General features: G+C 36.2%; 1 protein-coding gene and 1 pseudogene across 1 annotated transcript in view; one reads left to right on the top strand and one right to left on the bottom strand.

The window, feature by feature from the left end:
* Nucleotides 1–22,253, top strand: part of EYS (eyes shut homolog) — a 1,642,163-nt gene that overhangs the window by 868,234 nt on the left and 751,676 nt on the right. The gene's annotated exons all lie outside the window — the stretch shown is intronic.
* Nucleotides 8,583–11,253, bottom strand: LOC114895982 (annotated as a pseudogene).

Below are 22,253 nucleotides of genomic sequence, written 5' to 3'. Positions count from 1 at the left end.
GCAAATTCGTGGGGGGAAAGATTCAGTGTAAGGTATGTTAAAAGTCATCATAATTCTTTCTCTTAAGAATTTTCTTTCTAAAGCACAGCAGCAATCACACTACTTTCTGTTTTAAGACCTTAATTGTTCATCTGTTACCACTGTAGAATAAAATTATAGTCTTTCTCATTGGATTGAAAGTCCCACAAGATTTACCTTTCACTGACCATTATAATTTCACTTCATGCTAATCAAAATTCTTCATCTTTAAGCATACCAAAAATTTACATGGATCACAACATTCACTGAATTGATACCTTTCTTCACAATGTGCCCTCCAACTATATAGTTATCTCAATTGTTCTTGTAAATATCCTATAATATTCATGAAGATTTAAGGTCTTTCTTGGTTGCCTTGACCTGAGGAATTGTCTTCAGAGATATCTATTAGTGATCCATTAGCTGTCCATTATTTATTATCCATTTAGCACCCACCCATTTGTTATAGGGACAGTGAAAATATTTTTTTCTTATTTTCTGCTCAGTTTATCATACATAGAGTAGATGCTACAATTTTATGTTTCAAAATTCAAAAGTAAGTAAATACTTTTCTTGCTGTGTAAGATACTAATTTATCATTTCAATTTTCATAGAATATAAGTTTAAAATATAAAAGTGAGTTGTTTAATGAAGAATGGCAAAATATTTTGATAAAGAAAAGAAAAAAAGTATGTCAATGACAGTTTTACCAATTGTACATTACCTTGGGTAGAGAACAGAATAGCTCACATATAGCTAACACATTTTTAATTCAATTATATACTGTTTCATGAATTTTTATATTGCTTATCATAAAAGTGTCTACCTGGTTATTTTATAATTAAAATTAAATTGAATTCCCTAATGGGTTTTAGGTTCATAAGTATCTTATAGTAAAACTATATCAAAGTATTTCTATAAAAGTATAAGTAGAAAAGAATATAATATGTAGGGATATTTGGGTCGGTCTTACTCAGATTTCTTTTTTTCCTTTAAGTAGAATCAAAGTAACAGTACTAGGAGTTATATATCTATTGTTTTTTCAAGGTGTCTCTAATTTTCAGAAACATTACAAAAAGGTGACAAAACCATGCACAAGTATAATAATTGAGAGTACATCAAGAGTGTTTTACTATTATTATTGATAGAGCTATTTCACACATCATTTTGGAATGATTTAAACATGAAAAGCCTTTGTATTCTAAAAATTTATTGACCTGTAAATCTAGAGTGTCTGCACTCTTACTTCTATTTTTGTTGTTTTTCCTGGGCAAATCCCTATCCTGTCCTTGCTGCCTTCTCTTTCAATCTTTTTACAATCTTTAGACCTCTTCTATATATTTGCTCCATCTATTATGACCTATCATATCTTTAAAACCTCTCTTTGCCTTTTTTCTTCTCATTTACCTGAAGTATCTCAGATCAATTAACATACCAGTCTTCAGCCTGCCTCTCACTGAAACCACTGATCTTCTCATTTCCTTTCCAGGCCTTCCTCTTCCCCCCTGAACCTCGACACAGGGAAGCCTCCCCAAGAGGATTGGCATAGGCAACTTTCTCTGAGAGCGTCACTGTCTTCATTCTCAAAATCAGTGACCTTCCTCAGCCACACTTCCTTTAATCTTGCTACAGTGTTTACTGCCCTTCTTCTCCCCTGCTTCTTAAATGTATTGCCTACTCTGGCTGTTACTTTCCTTTCTAAATCCCCCTCCTATCTTTCTGAGCATTATTTGTTGGTGGCGTTTTGCATAGAATACCCTCTGACAGAATAAAGTATATTCTAACTCTTTAGAATTTCATTATAAATACAGGTCTTGGTTACAACCAGTAGAACTCAATGTTAGGTAATTTAGTAAATGCACACACATACTACATGTGCACACACATATGTGTATGTATGCACACATGTATGCACATATATGTATGTATGCATAAATGTGTATATGTATAGACATACACTAAGGGACTTTTATCAAAAAGATATTGAGGGGCTTCCCTGGTGGTGCAGTTGTTGAGAGTACTCCTGCCAATGCAGGGGACATGGGTTCGTGCCCTGGTCTGGGAAGATCTCACATGCTGTGGAGTGGCTAGGCCCATGAGCCATGGCTGCCTAGCCTGTGCATCCGGAGCCTGTGCTCCGCAACGGGAGAGGCCACAACAGTGGAGACCTGCGTACTGCAAAAAAAAAAAAAAGATATTGAGGAAAAAAACTGAAGAGATTTCAGAAAAGACACATTTCAGAAAGGTCAACAGTAGCAGAACTAATGATGGTGTTTAGGTGCTGCCATTCCCATGGGCATGTTCCAAATATTCCTTGGTTTATATGTATTTTAGCTGAAGATGCAAACTTTAGGAAGCTAGCATCTGATTTGCATAGATGGGGTCAGGAAAGGTGATACAGCTTAACACTACTGAAAATTTAGTGTATAAGTGCTAAGTGCCAAAAACAAAATTCAGATGTTATTAGAGAATAAGGAGCGGTAGATACAGGGAAGGCAGAAACAGCAGATATCCACTGTGTGTGCCTTTCCTTGTCCTCTCAGAAAGCTCCCTGGCTCTGAGGGAGCTGGCAGAGAGAAAGAGACCAGGGCAGCTGACTCGTGCAGTGTTTATGTCCTGCACGTCCAGAACCCAATCTTGTATATCCTTTCAGCTCTAATCAGTGGCACACCATCTATCTGCCTAAAAAGAGGAAACGATAGTGATAGTCTGATATTGGAACTCAATTATGTATCACACTAAATACATTGAACTAAAACATGAAGAAATAATATATCTGCAGAGCCCTTTTAATTGAGTACTACTCTTTGTCCTAAATCATCCTGAGATAGTGAGACACGTTCACAGACCAATAAGAAGGAAGTAAACAGATCAATGTTTTTGTTATAAGGACTCCTCCATTCAGATCAGATGTTCAGCTTTTTGGTAAGTATGTATGTACATACAGTTGTAGTGACTTTCTCTTCGGTTTCTTGGAATCTTGAGTTTCAGCTACATTATGATCTTAACTGGACAAAACAAACAGTTTTATATAAATAACTATTGTTGATTTGCAGAGATGATTATTTTTTATTTGTACAGGATTCTTTTTGCCTACTATATAACATAGTTCAGACCTTTAAAATCAACCATTAATATCCCTTGTCATTGCTACTCGTAATTAGAAAAAGGCTTAGCAGGATAGAAGAAAGAAGATGGAGCAGATATGGCAGAAGCATGACCTAAGGAGGGTGGGGTCTGGATGTCCTGGACACTCAGGCTTCCCTGAGTGGGCAGTCAAGTGGTGCCTGGGGCACAGGCTCCCCTTGCTCAGTGGGTTATGACTCTGGCATATTTTAGGAATAATCATTAATGCTTTCTTTCTGTTGACACATATAGGAAAGAGATCTAGATTCACAAATTGAGACCAAAGCAAAATTGAAGATCAGATGAATTTCCCCCTGATATAACCAAGCATTTGACCTATATTTTGGTATTTTGCAAGTAAATACTTAAAATTTCAATATGAATTTTGATTTTATAACATAATAAAATATAAAACATTTACTTTTGGTGCAGTGCACTAATAGTCACCTTTGTAATCCAATTTTTCACAGAAGTGTTTTTGATTTTATTAAATAGTTGTTTTTAAAATGAAGTCTGTCTCTTTCAGTATTGTATAATCTTTTCAGGTATATCTTTCTTTTTTATTGGAGTATAATTGCTTCACCGTGTTGTGTTAGTCTCTGCTGTACAATGAAGTGAAGCAGCTATATGTATACATATATCCCCTCCCTCTTGGACCTCCCTTCGCCCCCAGTCCCACCCATCCAGGTTATCACAGAGCACCGAGTTGAGCTCCCTGTTGTATACAGCAGGTTCCCACTAGCTATCTATTTTATACACGGTAGTGTATTTATGTCAAACCTAATCTCCCAATCTGTCCCACCCTCCCCTTGCCCTGCCCCATGTCCACACGTCCGTTCTCTATGTCTGCACTTCTATTCTTGCCCAGCAAATAGGTTCATCTGTACCACTTTTGTAGATTCCATGTATATACTTTAATATATGGTATTTGTTTTTCTCTTTCTGACTTACTTCACCCTGTATGACAGACTCTAGGTCCAACCACACCTCTACAAATAACCCAATTTCATATCTTTCTAAGGCTGAGTATTATTCCATTATATATATGTACCACATCTTCTTTAACCATTCGTCTCTTGATGGACATTTAGTTTGTTTCTGTGTCCTGGCTATTGTAAATAGTGCCTCAATGAACATTGGGCTGCATGTGTCTTTTTGAATTATGGTTTTCTCAGGGTATATGCCCAGTAGTGGGATTGCTGGGTCATATGGTAGTTCTATTTTTAGTTTTTTAAGGAACCTCATTCCTGTTCCTCACAGTGACTGTATCAATTTACATCCCCACCAACAATGCAAGAGGGTTCCCTTTTCTCCACACCTTCTCCAGCGTTTATTATGTGTATAGTTTTGATGATGGCCATTCTGATCGGTGTGAGGTGATACCTCATTGTAGATTTGATTTGCATTTCTCTAATAATAAGTGATGTTAAGGAGCTTTTCATGTGCCTCTTGGCCATCTGTATGTCTTCTTTGGAGAAATGTCTATTTAGGTCTCAAAATGTATTAAAGACCTAAATGTAAGACCAGGCACTATAAAACTCTTAGAGGAAAACATAGGAAAAACACTCTTTGACATAAATTACAGCAAGATCTTTTATGATCCAGCTCCTAGAGTAATGAAAATAAAAACAAAAATAAGCAAATGGGACCTAATTAAACTTAAAATATTTTGCACAGCAAAGGAAACCATGAACAAGACAAAAAGACAACCCACAGAATGGGAGAAAATATTTGCAAATGAAGCAACAGACAAAGGATTAATCTCCAAAATATACAAACAGCTCATGCAGCTCGATATCAAAAAAAATAAATAAATAAATCAGACAACCCAAACAGGTATATCTTTATCTTCTTAAGGAAAAATGGAAAGAAAAGCATTCATAAATGAATTATGTTCTATAATTTTAAGAGTTTCATATATCATATCAAAAATAAAAGAATTCAGATTGTAAAATGTAATATTAACATTTTCACTAAGAATTTCACTCTTTCATGTTATGAATATCTCTTCAATGTACATAATATACATGATAACCTGAATTTTCATTAATATTTGATAAACTAACATACTGCCTGAAAATTAGTCATGAACATTTTCATTGAAAAATATCCTGTTCATGAAATTGCATGTGGATTTTATATCATTGTATGATATTCTCCCCTCTGTGCTTTTCGTAGATGTAAATAATTTGAATGTATTTGTCTTTCCCAAGTTTATTTCAAGCAGACTTCAAATTATCACTACCAGTATGCAAACATTTACTGCTAGACTAAATTTCCTACCTGGTAAATTTGAATATCAATTATACAATTTAGGAGAACTGAATAATAAAGTGAAGGAGAAAAAAAATTGATTCTCAGTATTCATTGAAAACAGTAATGCCCTTATCAAAATTTGTGAGGTAGAAGGGAATTAGACACACCAGTCTTCATAAATTGACTTAGCTTTTGCCTATGCCATTTCAAAACTAGCACTAACAAAAAGTTTGCAATTATGTTTTTTCTTTTCTTTTTTATTATGTGCAATTATTAAAAATATCACATATGTATGTAATTCTAGAGCAGAACAATAGCCATCTGTTCATGATTAGTTTTTGTGATATAAAGTTGCTCTTGAGAAGGACTCAGCCTTCCTTGATATATATAGTTGCAAACTACCCTGTCACCACAGAGAAATTATTTCACACCATATTACATTCATTAGTGTGCACCCTGTAGAATGGGAATTGATTATTTTAATGTAGCCATGATGACAGTCTATATTTTCTAATCTCATCAAATCCATTGGATACAATCTAGGTTTGTTTCCATAGCAACCATGAGTGAAAGGAAGAACTACAGTACAGGTATATCCCGCACTTCAAAGAAGATGAAATTTCAAAAACGGGGGGGGTAGGTGAATTCTGGGAGGAGGGGATTCTGATTCAATAGCCACCAAGAAGTGTCTATTAATCTTTGACCAAGGACTACACTTTAAATAATTTGCTACACTTTCAGGCAGACAAATCATGAAGAAGCAATAACTTCCAGGATAAAATTTGACTGTTCCAGGAAACAGTGTGTTCAAATTTCCTACAAGGCTGAAAAACGTTTTTAAATCTAAAATTTGAAGATGATAGAATAACCATGACGGTTTAAAAAAAGTCAGGCTAAGTTCTTGCCACTGCTCTGTAATTGTGAAACTGTAATTTTTATAATTTACAATTTCTGTAACTTAAAAAGAAAACTCTTTTAAAACCAACATTCTTATTATTTTGAAGTTGCCAGAACAAAAATTTGCAACCTCTTTCCACAGGAGGGAGTAAAGATGAGTTATGTAAGAGAGACAGAAGAAATGATATCTTATTGATCCATTCTGAGAAGGTAGCAAAGACCTGCCTAGAGAATAACCTAGAAAAAAGTTGTAAACTCTGGAAAAAAAGCAGGAGAATAGCAATTGCTGAATAGCAATGCTTAATCTAAAGATACTAACAAGGAAATTAACTCTTTTTCCCTGAAGACCCAGTTGAGTCCCTCTAGCACTGATGAGAAGAGAGGCTTGGAGTAGAGCCAGGGTAGCAATTGAAAATCGACACTGCATCACTGATCACCTAAGCCTGAGTGTGATGTAATGTAATCCACAGAAACAAAAGCTCTTTGGGGTCCTCAATAACTTTTAACAGCATAAGAAAGTTCTGAGATCAACAGGATTGAAAGCCATTAGTCTGTGGTATTAAATCTTCTAAAAAATACAGCAACAACTTGAGCCCAAGCCTACAGAAAATGAATAAAGAGAGAAGACGTGCCAGTCACATCATTTTAGGGCTTGAATAAAAATTAGAGCTTATTTTTCTATACAGAACTCATTTAGGGATGAGGAAACTGAGACCTAAAGCGTGAACAACTACCTAGAATTTTACATTGGAAAAAGCACCCATTGTTCTTGACCCTAAAGCAATGCTCTTTCAGTTATTCTACATTGCTTTATTTAAAATGTATATTTTTATTTAGCTTTAAATCATCAATATTACATTGTTTTAATCAATATCAGTGACTAAAGGTAAGAATTTTCTTGTTTATTTTTGTAACATTTCACAGTTTTTTTCAGATATATGCTCCTTTCTTTCATTTACAAAAATATTTTAAAAAGCAAGATAGAACACATATTTTTTTGTTATACACCCAATTTCATTAAGTTGCCACTAGTTGCACCTCTGCTAACATTATAACATATGGATGGACATTCAGAATATTAGACACTCAAACTACTAGAGTAGTAGTAAGCATAATCCAACCAGTAGTAAGCATAATCTAACCATAACCTAATCTTCAGTAAGGATAGAAAAACACAAATCCTATTCAGGAATGGTTTCAAGTGTGAAAAAACCTTCATATTCCTTTACCACTTTATGTAAAGATGAGTCCTTTCCTTCTGGTCTCTTTATTTGTGGTAGCAGCTCTTCATTATTTTTTTAAAAAAAGCAAAACAAAACAAAGCAAGCTCATTGTTATAGAAACCTGACCCTAATAAAATTCTGTAGAGAATTGACCGGTAATTTTTTTTCTAAATTTGGAGATAAAGGAAAGAATGGGGATCCTTTCCCTCCCTGAGTTTCTATGTATTTATTGTCCTCACTTGAGTCTCCTTGTTCTAGAATCATTTAGTCCAACCCTTACACAGTTGATTTTCATCTCTAAGAAACAAGATGTTTTCAATTTGAAAAAAAAAAAAAAAAAAAAAGACCATGATATAGACAGTCTCTTATTATGGTCTTCATATGGTAATCAAATTTCAGTCCCCTCTCCAACTTCACCAGAAACTTCCTTGTATGATAGATGGTCTCTTCTACTTTGTGTGTGTGTATTTATGGGATGGATAATTTGAACAATTAGATAGACAGAATTTTTTTGAAGGTTATTTTGAAGTGTTGAAACTATTGCTTCTCACTGGTATACAATAGATCTATGAAGACTTCAGTTTCTCCTCTCATCAGTTTTTACTCAAATATTTCCCTTAAATAAGATAATTTTCTATTATGTTTCTCATTTAAAACATCTTGTATAGGAAGATTCACGTCCAAATATTTTTTGGTTAGAAGATAAGTAACCACTTTGTTTACCAGTACCAGTTTATCATTTTAAAAATTTTAATTTAATTGAATTTTCTGTAATACTACTTGAATTAGAAAACTTTAATAAAATTCTAAAGGTCTTTCATGCTCAAGAGAAAGAACCTAGTCTTAACAGGATTGTCTTCACAACTAATGTACTAGCTATGAATTCATCCTTGAACTTTCTATGTGAAGTGAGGTTGGGATCACAGGAAAAGAGGAGGCACTTTTTTTTTTTTAATCTGAGTAAACTTTATTAAAGTTACTTTTCCAAAAAATATATCAGTACGTTTGGTAATGTAGGAACAAACTTGGGCTCAAACACCTTTGAAATTTTAAAAGTAATCTTCAATGATGTTGATCAGGAAATTCTTTCCTTGGTGGGATTACTTCCCCAGTTTCCAGAATTGTATCACCTAGAAATATTCTTGGCTTTCTTTCAACGATGGCATATGGTTTTGTATTCACATGATATTTGAGATAATAATGAATAATCCAGACAGGGGCCAGTACATGAGTAAAAGCAAAGATGCTGTGTCTGTACGTCTTATAGATCACGCTCTTCCAGGGGGCCCCGTCCTGCAAAAACTTATTCCAGAATTGCTTCATAGGCTACACCCTCCGCCAGGGCAGCAGCGGTTCACCCGGCGGCTCAGCTCTTGATCCTTCAGCTGTCGCCTTCGCAGCTCTAGCAGCTGTTGCGGCCGCAGTTTCTCATGGGACGTACACCCCGTCGCTGCTGATACCAAGGCGCACCCCTGAGCTAGTGTCTTGTCACGCTAGCTCCCGCTCTGCAAAGCGACCTTGCAGGATGCCAGGGAGCAGCGCACCGTTATAGAGGGGGTGCTTTTATCGAAGCTGAATGTAATTTCCATGTTATGTCCAGGTTTCACAGGTTTATAAAAAAGGAGATATTTAAAAACATAACAATAAAATTATATAGTAGAATCTGTGAAATAATGAACAAAGTTAAGTATTATATCCCTAACTCTATTTGCAGAAATTAAATGAATATCTTCTTATTCATTGTGTCCAAGTATTTTTGTATCTTTAGTATCCTTATTCCAATGGAGTCAGAAAGCAAACTGGGATGAGGCAGGGGTACCATCTTGCTTCAATCTCCTTCTCCAGTTTCAGCTTGTAGCCTAAGATACTTCTCTCCTTACAAGTTGGTGGGCAGCATAAGGAATACTCTTTCCACAGCTTTCACTTCATTGTCCATACTGTTGCTTTTTCCTCCACTTTGGTAGGTAAAATTGATCAGAATCTGGCATTCATTGGCATGAATTAGCTTTCATTCTGTATGGTACAGGTCAATGCTTACACATGTCATGCATGCACCCATCTGTCCTTGTTTTTTCTCTTGGACATGACAATCTTCACATACAACAAGCCTTGTGCCCATGGTCTCCAGGCAGGAGAACTTTCTGGGCAAGTTATACCCCCAGGCAGGCTGCATGGCAGGGATGAGATGAATTTGGGGGTGAGACACTATTTTCCAGCTTTTCTACCTTCAACTTGAAGGTAAGTAGAATGCATTGAGTCTGGTTATCATGAATTAAAGGTGGGAGGTCAGAGATATGGCTGTGATCTCCGATAATGCTTTCTGGCTTTGTCTGGAAACCTAGCACTGCAATAGAGCCTATACTTGGATGTCTTTTTTTCTATTGAGATTCCACTAGTGTTTAATAAAGACAGAAGGTAAGAGGAATATGTGATTGGACCCCTAATATCTAACCAAATTCAAGAGAAGACCAATTTTAAAAATCAGTTAAAATTTAAATTACTATTAAGTGATATAGAAGTCTAATTTGTTCAGATTAAATTGTGTCCATGGCATTTTAAAACATATCATAATCGGAAGTTATTTTGGTTTTGAAAATCTGACAGCATACAGTTTTCTCTTTGCCTAGAGTAACAGGAAAATAAACAATAGAACTAATATTTCCAATTTATATCTAGTGAACGTTTTGATGTGTAGAATAACATTATATGTGCATTGATTCTTGGTCTATTTTGACTTTAATGGAAAGAAAATAGGAATTTTCCTTTCCAATATGTAGTTGCTATTAAGGTTTCTTCAGTTAACTCATTTGTGTGTTAGAAAGCCTAATTATTGTGAGACTTGATACAAAGCAGTCAATATGCTTGCTGTCCTGTGTGGTCTGAGCAGTATTAAATGGGTTTCTAGTAAATTACTGTTCATCAAACACAGACATCATTGTGGGTCTGGCATTTCAGAGCTTCCATATTGCCAATCTGGAAAAACAACACTAACTTCTTCATATAAGAGTTAAATAATGAACAGACAAGAGGAAGGCAAATATGATTTTAAAAACCATAAACTCAATCTTTGCAGTTCAAATCAATTGTGAGGTGACATCATGTGTGTTTAGGTCTGTATTGCTAAATCACGTGGCTTTAGGAAGCTAATGTTTGATCCTGTGACTTTAAATGTATACAAGATCCTGTCACCAAAACCGTATCTTCCCTGTTAGATTTCAGCCTCATAAATACTTTGGGAATGAGGAGAAATAATTTTTAAAAAGTGGCAAATCTCCACTTAGGTTGTCTTAAATGAGACCAATTCAGTAATGAAATAAAATTATTAAAGTAATCAGGACATTGCCCACTTTATTTTAAAACATCTTAAAAACAGAGATTAGCTTCACAGTGAGAGAAAACACTCCCCTCGTCTCTCCTTTTCCATCTACAACCAGTAGAATGGAAATGACTCTGCCCAACACACCATGATGCCGAGGAGGCCACACATCTGTGCATCTGAAGGTGAGTGGACTGGAATGTAGAAGAGGTGGTGCGCGCTGGGCCTCGATCCTGGCCCCCTGGCCGCAGCACCGGATCCCCAAACCCCAAAGACTTGCTATCAGAAGGGAAGAGGCACACGTGACTCTGGCCTCTGGGTCCCAGCGCCCACGGCCATGGGGACCTGGAAAGCAGCAGCAGGACCACGACCCTGGTGCCTCTTGCCGGGGTGGCGCCTGTGACTTTGAACTCCCATTGTGGTGGTGGTGCCGGAGAATGAGACCCTGAACACAGTGGAGGCCTGTGCTATTCCAGTGCACCCAGGGGTGATGCTGGAGACAGCAGTGTCACCAGGAGAAGCAAGACACCAGGAACCCTGGAGGCGCAAGCAGTGATGATGAGGGCACCAGAGACACCTCGGGCAGAGGCGACCGAGGGTGGACTGTGCAGCTTCTCAAATAAACCAGAGGAAGCGCAGGGAAGAGAAACTGAAAAAGTGTGCTACAGTGCCACCTACTGATACACCAAAGAAAGGCCTCTCATTACCAACCTGCTGAACTGCTTAAATCAAAGTTTAAAAAGCATTACCTAAAAGAAAGGTGTTCACTACTTCAGATGTACAGGAAGAGGAGCAGCTAAATAAGCATCACACAAAAAGCATGATAACATGATAACACAAGAAGAAAATGACAATTCTGCCAGAAGCCAAAATTAAAGTCACAGAAGATTGTGATCTGATAGAGAATTCAAAATAGCTGTCATGAAGAAACTCAGTGAGCTACAAGAACGCTCAGAAAGACAGTTTAATAAGCTCAGAGATAAAACTAATGAGCAGAAGGAATACTCTATCAAAGAAAGTGAAACTCTAAAAAAGAACCAAACAGAAATTCTGAAGTTGAAGAATTCAAAAAACAAGACAAAGAATACATTAGAAAATATTGGCAATAGAGAAGACCATATGGAAGAGAGAATTAATGAGTTTAAAGATAGAAATCTAGAAGTGATACAGGGGGAAGAGGAAAGAGAACCAAGGTTCTTTGTTAAAATGAAAAAAATTATTTGAGAACTACCCAACTCTATTAGGAAAGGCAACCTTAGAGTAATGGGTATCCCAGAAGAAAAAAGAGAGGGAGAAGGAAGCAAAGATTTATTTAAAGAAATAATAGCTGAGAACTTCCCAAACCTAGGAAGGAGCTAGATGTACAAGCTGGCCCCATGAAGCTTAGAGAACACTTAATTACCTCAACACAAAAAGATCTTTTTCAAGACACACTGTATTAAAGCTGTCATAAGTCTATGATAAAGAATTTTAAAAGCAGCCAGGAAAAAAAGGACAGTAACCTACCAAGGACCCCCATATCAGACAATCAGCAGAATTCTCAGCTGAAACCCTACAGGCCAGGAGAGAATGGAATGACATTCTCAAAATATTGAAAGACAAAATTTATCAGCCAAGAATACTCTCCAGCAAAGTTACCCTTCAGATATGAAGGGAAAATAAAGACCTCCTAGGACAAACAAAAGCTGAAAGAGCGCATTACCGCTAGACCTGCTTTACAGGAAATGTTGAAAGGAGCTCTTCTACCTGAAATGAAAGGCAAAAATACACAAAACTTTGAGTAAGCTGATAAATAGACATTCAGAATGAAAAAACTGCAACTCTATATCAGAATAGATTGTTAAACATTTAATTATAGGATAAAGATTGAAGGGGAAAAAAGCAGTAAAATTAATTATAGTACTTCAATTTGATAATGAACTTACAACATTAAAAAAAGGTAATTTGAGACAAAAAAAACATAAAAAAGGGAAGAGGAAAAGTAGGGAGCCCATACAGGCAAATGAAGATAAGATGCTATCAGCAGAAAATGGATCATTTTATCTATGTGATTTTTTTATACAAACCTCATGGTAACCACAAAACATGAATCTAGAGTAGAGATGCAAAACATAAAAAAGCAACTGAGAAAACTTCATAATAAACACCAACCCACATGGCAGACAGAAACACAAGGAATAAGAAACATTGGAGATATAGAGCAACAAGAAAACAGAAGATTGAATGCCAGTACTAAGTTCTCATCTATCAGTAATCATCCTAAATATAAATGGAGTGAATTCACCAATCAAAAGATACAGAGTGGCTGGATGGATTAAAAACACAAGACTGGCTGTATGCTGCCTTCAGGAGACTCACCTCAGCCCTAAAGACAAACATAGACTCCAGGTGAAGGGATGGAAAATGATACTCCAAGCAACTGGCAGCCGCACAAAAACACATGGAACCATACTCATGTCACACAAAACAGACTTCAAGTCAAAAGAGGTAACAAGAGAAAGATGGACATTATATGATAAAAGGGACAATCTATCAAGAAAACATAACATTTATTAATAAATATGCACCTAAAATAGGAGCACCAAAATATCTAAAACTATTATTAACAGACCTAAAGGAAGAAAATGACAACACAATAATAGTAGGGGATTCATCTCTCCACTTACATCCGTGGATAGATCATCCAGAAAGCAAACAAGGCAACAGTGGCCTTAAATGAAATGTTAGACAGGATGGATTTGATAGATCAGTACAGAATGTTCCATCCAAATGCAACAGAATACACATTCCCCTCAAATGCCCATGAAATATTCTAAGGATAGACCATATGTTGGGATACAAAACAAGTCTCAAGAAATTTACAAAGTTTGAAATTATAATATCTTTTAAAATCACAGTGGTATAGAAGTAGAAGTCAACTGCAAGGAGAAAGCTGGAAAAATCACAAATATGTGGGGACTAAACCACATGCTACTGAACAGCTATGGGGTCAACAAAGAAATCAAAGGAGGAATCAAAAATACCTAAAGACAAATGAAAATGAAACATATCAAAATCTATGGGTTGTGGCAAAGGCAGTACTGAGTGTCCTTTGTCTGCTTTAAAAACACTGTGAAGTCTTCTTGGTCCAAGAGTGAAAGTGATATTCTTTAGCTCAGTATGTCAAGTGTCTTATGACCTACCCAGTGAGAGCTGTCCATTCTCAACTCCCGAATTTCTCTTTCTTACCCTCACATGCCTTTTCTGCTTACCTTTCACACCTGCACTTTTGCAAAACTTATCTCTGCCCCTAAGACCTTTTCCTGTTCTTCTGCCTACAAATGTTTATTCATGATTGAGCACCATTTCAAATGTCACCTCTTCCTATGGAGACCTCTTCCCAAGTCTCCCAAAGAGTAGACCTCAGTGCTCTCACAGCCCTTCATAGCCTTGGTCTGTCTTGCTGGCTAACAGTGAGCTTTCTGGGAGCACTACTGAGTACCTAGCAACCAGCACAGTGTCTGGCCCCCATAGTTATCAGCCAATATTTCTTTGATAAGTAAATGAACAAAAAGTGTACTGCAGTTTTTGAAGAAATATATTGTTTCTTCATGCTAAATTCTAGCAAAACATTGCCATTCGGTTCCCTACACCGGGGCCATTCAGCATTATAATTGTCATTGATGAAACTTCCTAAAATGTAAGAGTAAATTTCAAATATCTTAATTTTATAAAAGTCCTCTAAAACTTGAGAAAATAACTATAAAATCAAGAATGATAATAAGGCTGAAGACTGAGATAATTAATTTCAAGAATGTAGCTTTTCAGAGACCTAGCTGGATATAAAGACACAACTTGTCATATGTGAGGAGGGGATAGCTACTAAGGACCATGACTCGGGTTATGATGTTTCAGAGCCAAGGTAATTCTCTAGCTTTAGGGGCAATATGTCCTCAGTACCCCATGTTTCTGTTTCAGGACAAGTGTTTGGTGGCCAAGCAAACAGTTGGACATGCATTACAAGAGTTAGAAAGCTGAACTGGTGGCCTTGACCCCAAATACCTGGTTGGGGGAGTTACCTGTAAGCCCAGTGAACTCTTTCTGAGAAACTCTTATTAACATTCATTGGAACACTTAGATTCCATAGAAAAAGTTTTATAAAAGCTTAAAAACAAGATTTTTCTCAAGAAGCATCATCGGGTTCACACAAGAATGAGTAATCCTTGATTCAGACCCCCTAGAGTTTTATAACATAAAACTTTGAAAAGATGATTTGACCTGGAATTTTTTTTTCCTTCAAATCAAGCCAGTTTCCTCAGCCTTAGAAAACACATCCCAACGACTATCTAAGCACTTTGAAGTGCTTAGTGTTCCTGCCAGGAGAATTTAACTGCAAAATGTTTTCACAGGTACCTGAAGAAATTGGCTCACTTTGTAAAATTATCTCACATTGGCTATTGAATTAAGTAAAATACCTAACAAAGGAAAAATAACAGTTTTGACAGAACATATATGTTTTATTTTGACAGAATGAAATCTCTTAAATGAATTTTTAAGTTTTTGATAATAAAATCTCAGCAATCCAAAGGACATATTTATGTTCTGACCTATTGTAGCAGGAGGAAGGGTGTGAAGTGCATCTAAAAGCAGTAACAGACCATTGAGAACTTACATTGCAGCTCAGATTTATGTCATGAGAAATCAGGCTTTGGTCTAATCTAAGAATAGTCCTGCCTACCTTTGTTCTTGCAATAATTTAAAATTCCTATGCTGCAGAAATATCACAGATCTACTTTAAGCTTATTTAGTTTTAACCAAATTGGATTTTTTTCATCGTTTCAAAGACTGTTAATGGATCAATTAATGTTACAATTTTCCTGCTGGAATTCTGCACAGGTTGAAAGAAAGCTGTCAATAGCAGGGACCATCTTACCTGAAGTTGATTTACTCCTAATGTAAGACTTAAACATGCACTGTCTTTTAAGAAAAAGAGATATATAAATAAAAGATGGGTATTTTGAAAATTAGTGAATTGTTAATATGGATACTGTTTGGTATTGTTTAGAAGCAAACAAACAAACAAACATGCCACTGTGCTACTCATTATTTTCTTGGAAAACAATGCACTCAATCATAAGATATCAGTGTCTGGGTTTTTCTAAATTTCCAAGCAATGAATGAATAAATAAAAAGTTAAAATATAAAATTTAATCTAGAATTTAAGATGGGGAAAAATTAGCTTTTGTTTTTGACATTGTCCTAAAATAATGAGAAATAAGGTCTACTGAAGCAAACCACATAAAAAGAAATTCTGCCAATGTCAGTCTGTTATTTTAGCAACCTTAGTGAGCAAATTGAAGCTCTGCACAGTTAATGTAATCATTGTTATGCAATCAATAATGAAAATAGCCAAAACACTGACTAAACCTTGCCATGGCCAATTTAGTCCATCATCTTTACACAATCACGTTGGTTTTCCAAAACAGTTTTCTTTCGGATGCATGCTCTGAGAATGTAAAATAATCCATTTAAGGCTCTTGCAGTAACAATCGAACTCACTCTGCCTTTGACTTAAAAATATTTATGCATCTTCCACTAACTCACTCCTAGGAGAAACTCACTTCTGTAAACAACAATCTGGGCTAATCAATATAATAAACTTAACATCACAGTCCACTTGTGACATACATGATGAAGATATTTTAACAACCATTGGCACTTAGTTGACACAGTTCAACTTTGCCATGTCTAGGCAATTCCTTTTCTGAGAAATACGCATTGTTTGAATGTATAATTAAACCTTTTAAAATCAAGGCATTTGATTAGCAAGCAAAAATAAAATCATTCCAATACAAATTCTAAGCCTATCTTTAAAGCTGCAAAAATTAACCAAGGCATGGATGCTAGCTTAAATGAAGCTTCATAATTATAACTTGGATATTTTGTTGTACCTGGAGCATATGTAAATTTGTTGTTGCTGGGAATTTATCAAAGAGTAAGTAGATAAGTACTATGATGGAGGAAAATTGTGGTCCCTCAAAATTAATAATATTTTGCAAGTGTCCTATTAAACAAAAGAGACCTAGAGCATTTATTTTAATGAATTTATGTAATATAAACCACTTGGGATATAAATTCAAAATTATTGAACTACTAGATTTATATAATATGGGTAACAAGTATATCACTGACAATTACAAATAAGGTGAACCTTAAAATATGTATATAATTTTGGGATTGATTTATATTACTTGAGACCTTAGCAGTTGCCATTAATAATTTTGGAGGAATTAGTATGGTGGTCATTGTACGCTTCCCAGATCCCCCTTCAAGAATAAAAATCAGACTTCTACAGCTGCTGCAAGTGCTGCTACAAAAAGGCCTCAGCTCTCAGCTTCCCACAGGTATGGCAGGGCTGCGTCAGCCAAGGTCAGGTCTCAGTCCCAGGTCAACACTCATTCACTGAAGTCTTTATTTGTCAACACCCCTTCCTTTCTAATGTTTGTACAAAGTCATCATAGATAGACTGACCCAGTCCTCTAGCCCAAGTGGGTATGATTTTGAAGTGTTATTCCAGCTTCAGAATTTCCCATATTTTTGGCAGGGGCTTCCAGTGAGACCACATAATGGCTCAACTTTTTTCTCTTTGTTTAGTCCTACTTGCCTTTGGAAGGTGCTGATCCTACTATCACCCCCTAATAAACCTCCTGCACAACCATCTCCTTATACAGTCTGCTTCCCAGGCAACTCAAGCTGCGAGACATAGATATTAAGGCCATAAAAAATCATAAAACCCTTTTCCAATTCTGTAGCTACCTAATGTATTTTTGTACAGAAGAGTTGGGCTTAAAATATTAATATTATTGGTTATAAGAATGTGTAAAATAATATAAGAATAGTTCAAATAATAAGATTAACATGCTCAAAATACTAATTTCATAAAAACACTAGATAATATTTCTTTTATTCCACATTCTTATCTCAACCCTTCTTCCAAGGTCAAGCTGTGCCTCTGTGATACATGACCTATCTATAATCTACAACGCCAACCAGGTGTCAGTTTACTTTTCACCTGTTGGTTGCAATCAATAGAATTCTGATACTCATAAATGGAAAGGCAATCTACCATCCTCTATTGACTGCTCATTGTCTTTAAGGGAAATGGATAGATTTTGGTGTGCATATGAGTAGTGTATGTGTTCTATATCTTATTTATAACATTTATTGAAAGACGTTAAAAATAAAACTTGAGAACTTCTGCTGCCAGTGTCCTTGTCCTCACGGTGAGCCACAGCCACACCCCGCTTCTGCAGGAGATCCTCCAACACTAGCAGGGAGAGAGACCTTCAAGATGGCAGAGGAGTAAGACGTGGAGATCAACTTCCTCCCCACAAATACATCAGAAATACATCTACACGTGGAACAACTCCTACAGAACACCTACTGAATGCTGGCAGAAGACCTCGGACTTCCCCAAAGTTTTTCTTTCTTCCTTTTTTTCTCCCTTTTCTTCTGAGCTGTGTGGCTGACAGGGTCTTTTGTTCTGTCTGGGTGTCAGGCCTGTGCCTCTGAAGTGGGAGAGCCAAGTTCAGGACACTGGTCCACCAGAGACCTCCCGGCTCCACATAATATCAAACGGTGAAAGCTCTCACAGAGATCTCCATCTCAATGCTAAAACCCAGCTCCAGTCAATGACCAGCAAGATACAGTGCGGGACACCCTATGCCAAACAACTAGCCACACAGGAACACAACCTCACCCATTAGCTGACAGGCTGCCTAAAATCATAATAAGGTCACAGACACCCTAAAACACACCACCAGACGTGGTCTTGCCCACCAGAAAGACAAGATCCAGCCTCATCCACCAGAACACAGGCACCAGTCCCCTCCACTAGGAAACCTACACAACCCACTGAACTAGGGGAAGACACCATAAACAACAGGAATTATGAACCTACAACCTGCAAAAAGGAGACCCCAAACACAGTAAGTTAAGCAAAATGGGAAGACACAGAAATGCAAAGCAGATGAAAAAGCAAAGTAAAAACACACCAGACCAAACAAATGAAGAAGAAATAGGCAGTCTACCTGAAAAATAATTCAAAGAAATGATAGTAAAGATGATCCAAACTCTTGGAAATAGAATGGAAAAATACGAGAAACGTTTAATAAGGACCCAGAAGAACTAAAGAGCAAACAAACCATGATGAACAACCAGTAAATGAAATTAAAAATTCTCTAGAAGGAATCAATAGCAGAATAACAGAGGCAGAAGAATGGATAATTGACCTGGAAGATAAAAGAGTGGAAATAACTACTGCAGAGCAGAATAAATAAAAAAGAATGAAAAGAATTGAGGACAGTCTCAGAGACCTCTGGGAAGACATTAAACACAACAACATTCAAATTATAGGGGTACCAGAAGAAGAAGAACAAAAGAAAGGGACTGAGAAAACATTTGAAGAGATTATAGATGAAAACTTCCCTAATATGGGAAAGGAAATAGTCAATCAAGTGTAGGAAGCACAGAGAGTCCCACACAGAATAATTCAAGGAGAAACACACCAAGACACATTTTAATCAAACTATCAAAATTTAAATACAAAGAAAAAATATTAAAAGCAGCAAGGGAAAACAACAAACATACAAGGGAATCCCCATAAGGTTAACAGCTGATCTTTCAGCAGAAACTCTTGAAGCTAGGAGGGAATGGCAGGACATATTTAAGGTGATGAAAGGGAAAAACCTACAACAAAAATTACTCTATCCAGCAAGGATTTCATTCAGATTCGACAGAGAAATTAAAACCTTTACAGACAAGTAAAAGCTAAGAGAATTCAGCACCAACAAACCAGCTTTACAACAAGTGCTAAAGGAACTTCTCTAGGCAGGAAACACAAGTGAAGAAAAAGAGCTACAATAACAAACCCAAAACAATTAAGAAAATAGTAATAGGAACATACATATCAATAACAACCTTAAATGTAAATGGATTAAATGCTCCAACCAAAAGACATAGACTGGGTGAATGGATACAAAAACAAGACCCTTATATATGCTGTCTACAAGAGACCTACTTCAGACCTAGGGACACATACAGACTGAAAGTGAGAGGATGGAAAAAGATATACCATGCAAATGCACATCAAAAGAAAGCTGGAGTAGCAATTCTCATATCAGACAAAATAGATGTTAAAATAAAGACTATTACAAGAGACAAAGAAGGACACTACATAATGATCAAAGGATTGATCCAAGAAGATATAACAATTGTAAATATTTATGCACCCACATAGGAGCACATTAATACATAAGGGAAATACTAACAGCCATAAAAGGGGAAATTGATAGTAACACAATCATATTAGGGGACATTAACACCCCACTTTCACCAATGGAGAGATCATCCAAAATTAAAATAAATAAGGAAACACAAGCTTTAAATGATGCATTAAATCAGATGGACTTAATTGATATTTATAGGACCTTCCATCCAAAAACAAAAGAATACACATTTTTCTCAAGTGCTCATGAAACATTGTCCAGGACAGATCATATCTTTGGTCACAAATCAAGCCTTGATAAATTTAAGAAAATTCAAATCATATCAAGTTTCTTTTCTGACCACATTGCTGTGAGACTAAATATCAATTACAGGAAAAAAATCTATAAAAAATGCAAACACATGGAGGTTAAACAATACAGTACTTAATAATGAAGGGATCACTGAAGAAATCAAAGAGGGAGTGGCATGGACATATATACACCACCAAATGTAAAATAGCTAGCTAGTGGGAAGCAGCCACATAGCACAGGGAGATCAGCTTGGTGCTTTGTGGCCACCTAGAGAAGCGGGATAGGGAGGGTAGAAGGGAGGCTCAAGAGGGAGGATCTATGGGGATATATGTATATGTATAGCTGATTCACTTTGCTGTAAATCAGAAACTTACACACCACTGTAAAGCAATTATACTACGATAAAATGTTTAAATAAATAAAATAAAACCCTCCTTACGGGTCCATAACCTTACAAATCAATTTCTAAAGTACATGTAGATAGCATATATCCATTAATTGCAATAGACAAAATTACAACATAACTTATATAATTAATTTTTATAAAAAGGTTATTTAATAACAATAGCTATGTGGCTTACATATAGGTTAATATACTTTAGTGTCAACCCTCTTCCTAAGAAAACTCCTCTGACTCAGGGTCACTGAACTAACCGATTGCACCCTGAATTCTAAGCCAGCAAGGCCATTATCTTTTTCTTGGCCCTCCAGAATTAAGAAAGGTAGAGCCTGTTTAGTCAGATGCTGGTAGATACTTGAGCTAAATGCATGCTGGGTTGAAACTAGAGTTGACCAGCATCTTGGTAGAGGAGGCTGTGGAAACCCTGCAGCAGCACTGGCAGGCGGAGATTCTGAGTGAGTAGGTGAGCTCTGGGGTGGCAGTCCTCTTCGGCGGATATGGAGATCTCTGGTCCATATTTCCTTCCTCTGACCTTATGCCTGACTGCTCCTCTTTTCCAGGTGTCAGTCTATCTTTACTAAACTCTTTTACTGCAATTAATTGGAGTAGGTTTCTCTTTTTGGTGACCAACCATGGGCTGAAAAATGTAAATTACAAAATGAAGTTGACTGATAATGACCTTAGGTCAAATATGTATGATAATTCATATTATTATGCCATAATACTTATTATCTTAAGGTGATATACAATTTAATTCCCTCCTGTTCCAAATTGTGTAAATGTAGTTTCAAAGAATTTGATAACTTTTAACACTCCATCCTCAGCTGTATCCTTCAGAGATTCAGTTTTGAATGCAGTTTTATATGCAGTTTTATATTCTGGCTAATGTATGCAGTTTGAATGCAGTTTTATTTTCTGGCTCTTGTATCTTCTCACACCACATGTCAAAGGAAACTATTGGATGTGGCTATTTCACATTTATCTTCATCTCTTGTAAACATTAAAAAAAAATAAAAGTAGTAATCTTTGTCAATTTGTTCTAATTTATAATTAGACAAAAATTAAAACTCATACAGGATGTTCTGGGGCAAAAAAATGATATTTAATTTAGCTAACAAATTTGATTTATTTATGTTCATCATTTTATTCAATTTATTCTTATCATAAATTATATCATTCAATGTGAACTTTCTCTTTCACTAATTCTATTTCTTTTAAAATAAATCTTTCACTGATTCTTGAGCTTGCTTTATCTAAAACCTGTTCATTTGCTGTCATCAACAAAATTTCAAAAGTTACCCTGCACAACATCTCTGCTGCAACAGAGCAAAACGACGGAGAGCATCCTACCTCCTCAGAGGCCTTTGCAAAGAGCTCCGCATTTTAGATTAATTAAGCAGATATTCAAACTGGAGGAAACAGCATATTTCTAATACACACAGTAGCTGTGATTTGTTCAT

The sequence above is a fragment of the Monodon monoceros genome, unplaced genomic scaffold, assembly GCF_005190385.1.
Source record: "Monodon monoceros isolate NGI ecotype Baffin Bay Population unplaced genomic scaffold, NGI_Narwhal_1 Super_Scaffold_15, whole genome shotgun sequence".
In the NCBI taxonomy this organism is placed as follows: domain Eukaryota; kingdom Metazoa; phylum Chordata; class Mammalia; order Artiodactyla; family Monodontidae; genus Monodon; species Monodon monoceros.
Note: the sequence above shows the minus strand (reverse complement) of the source record. Positions and strands in the feature narration are given on the sequence as shown.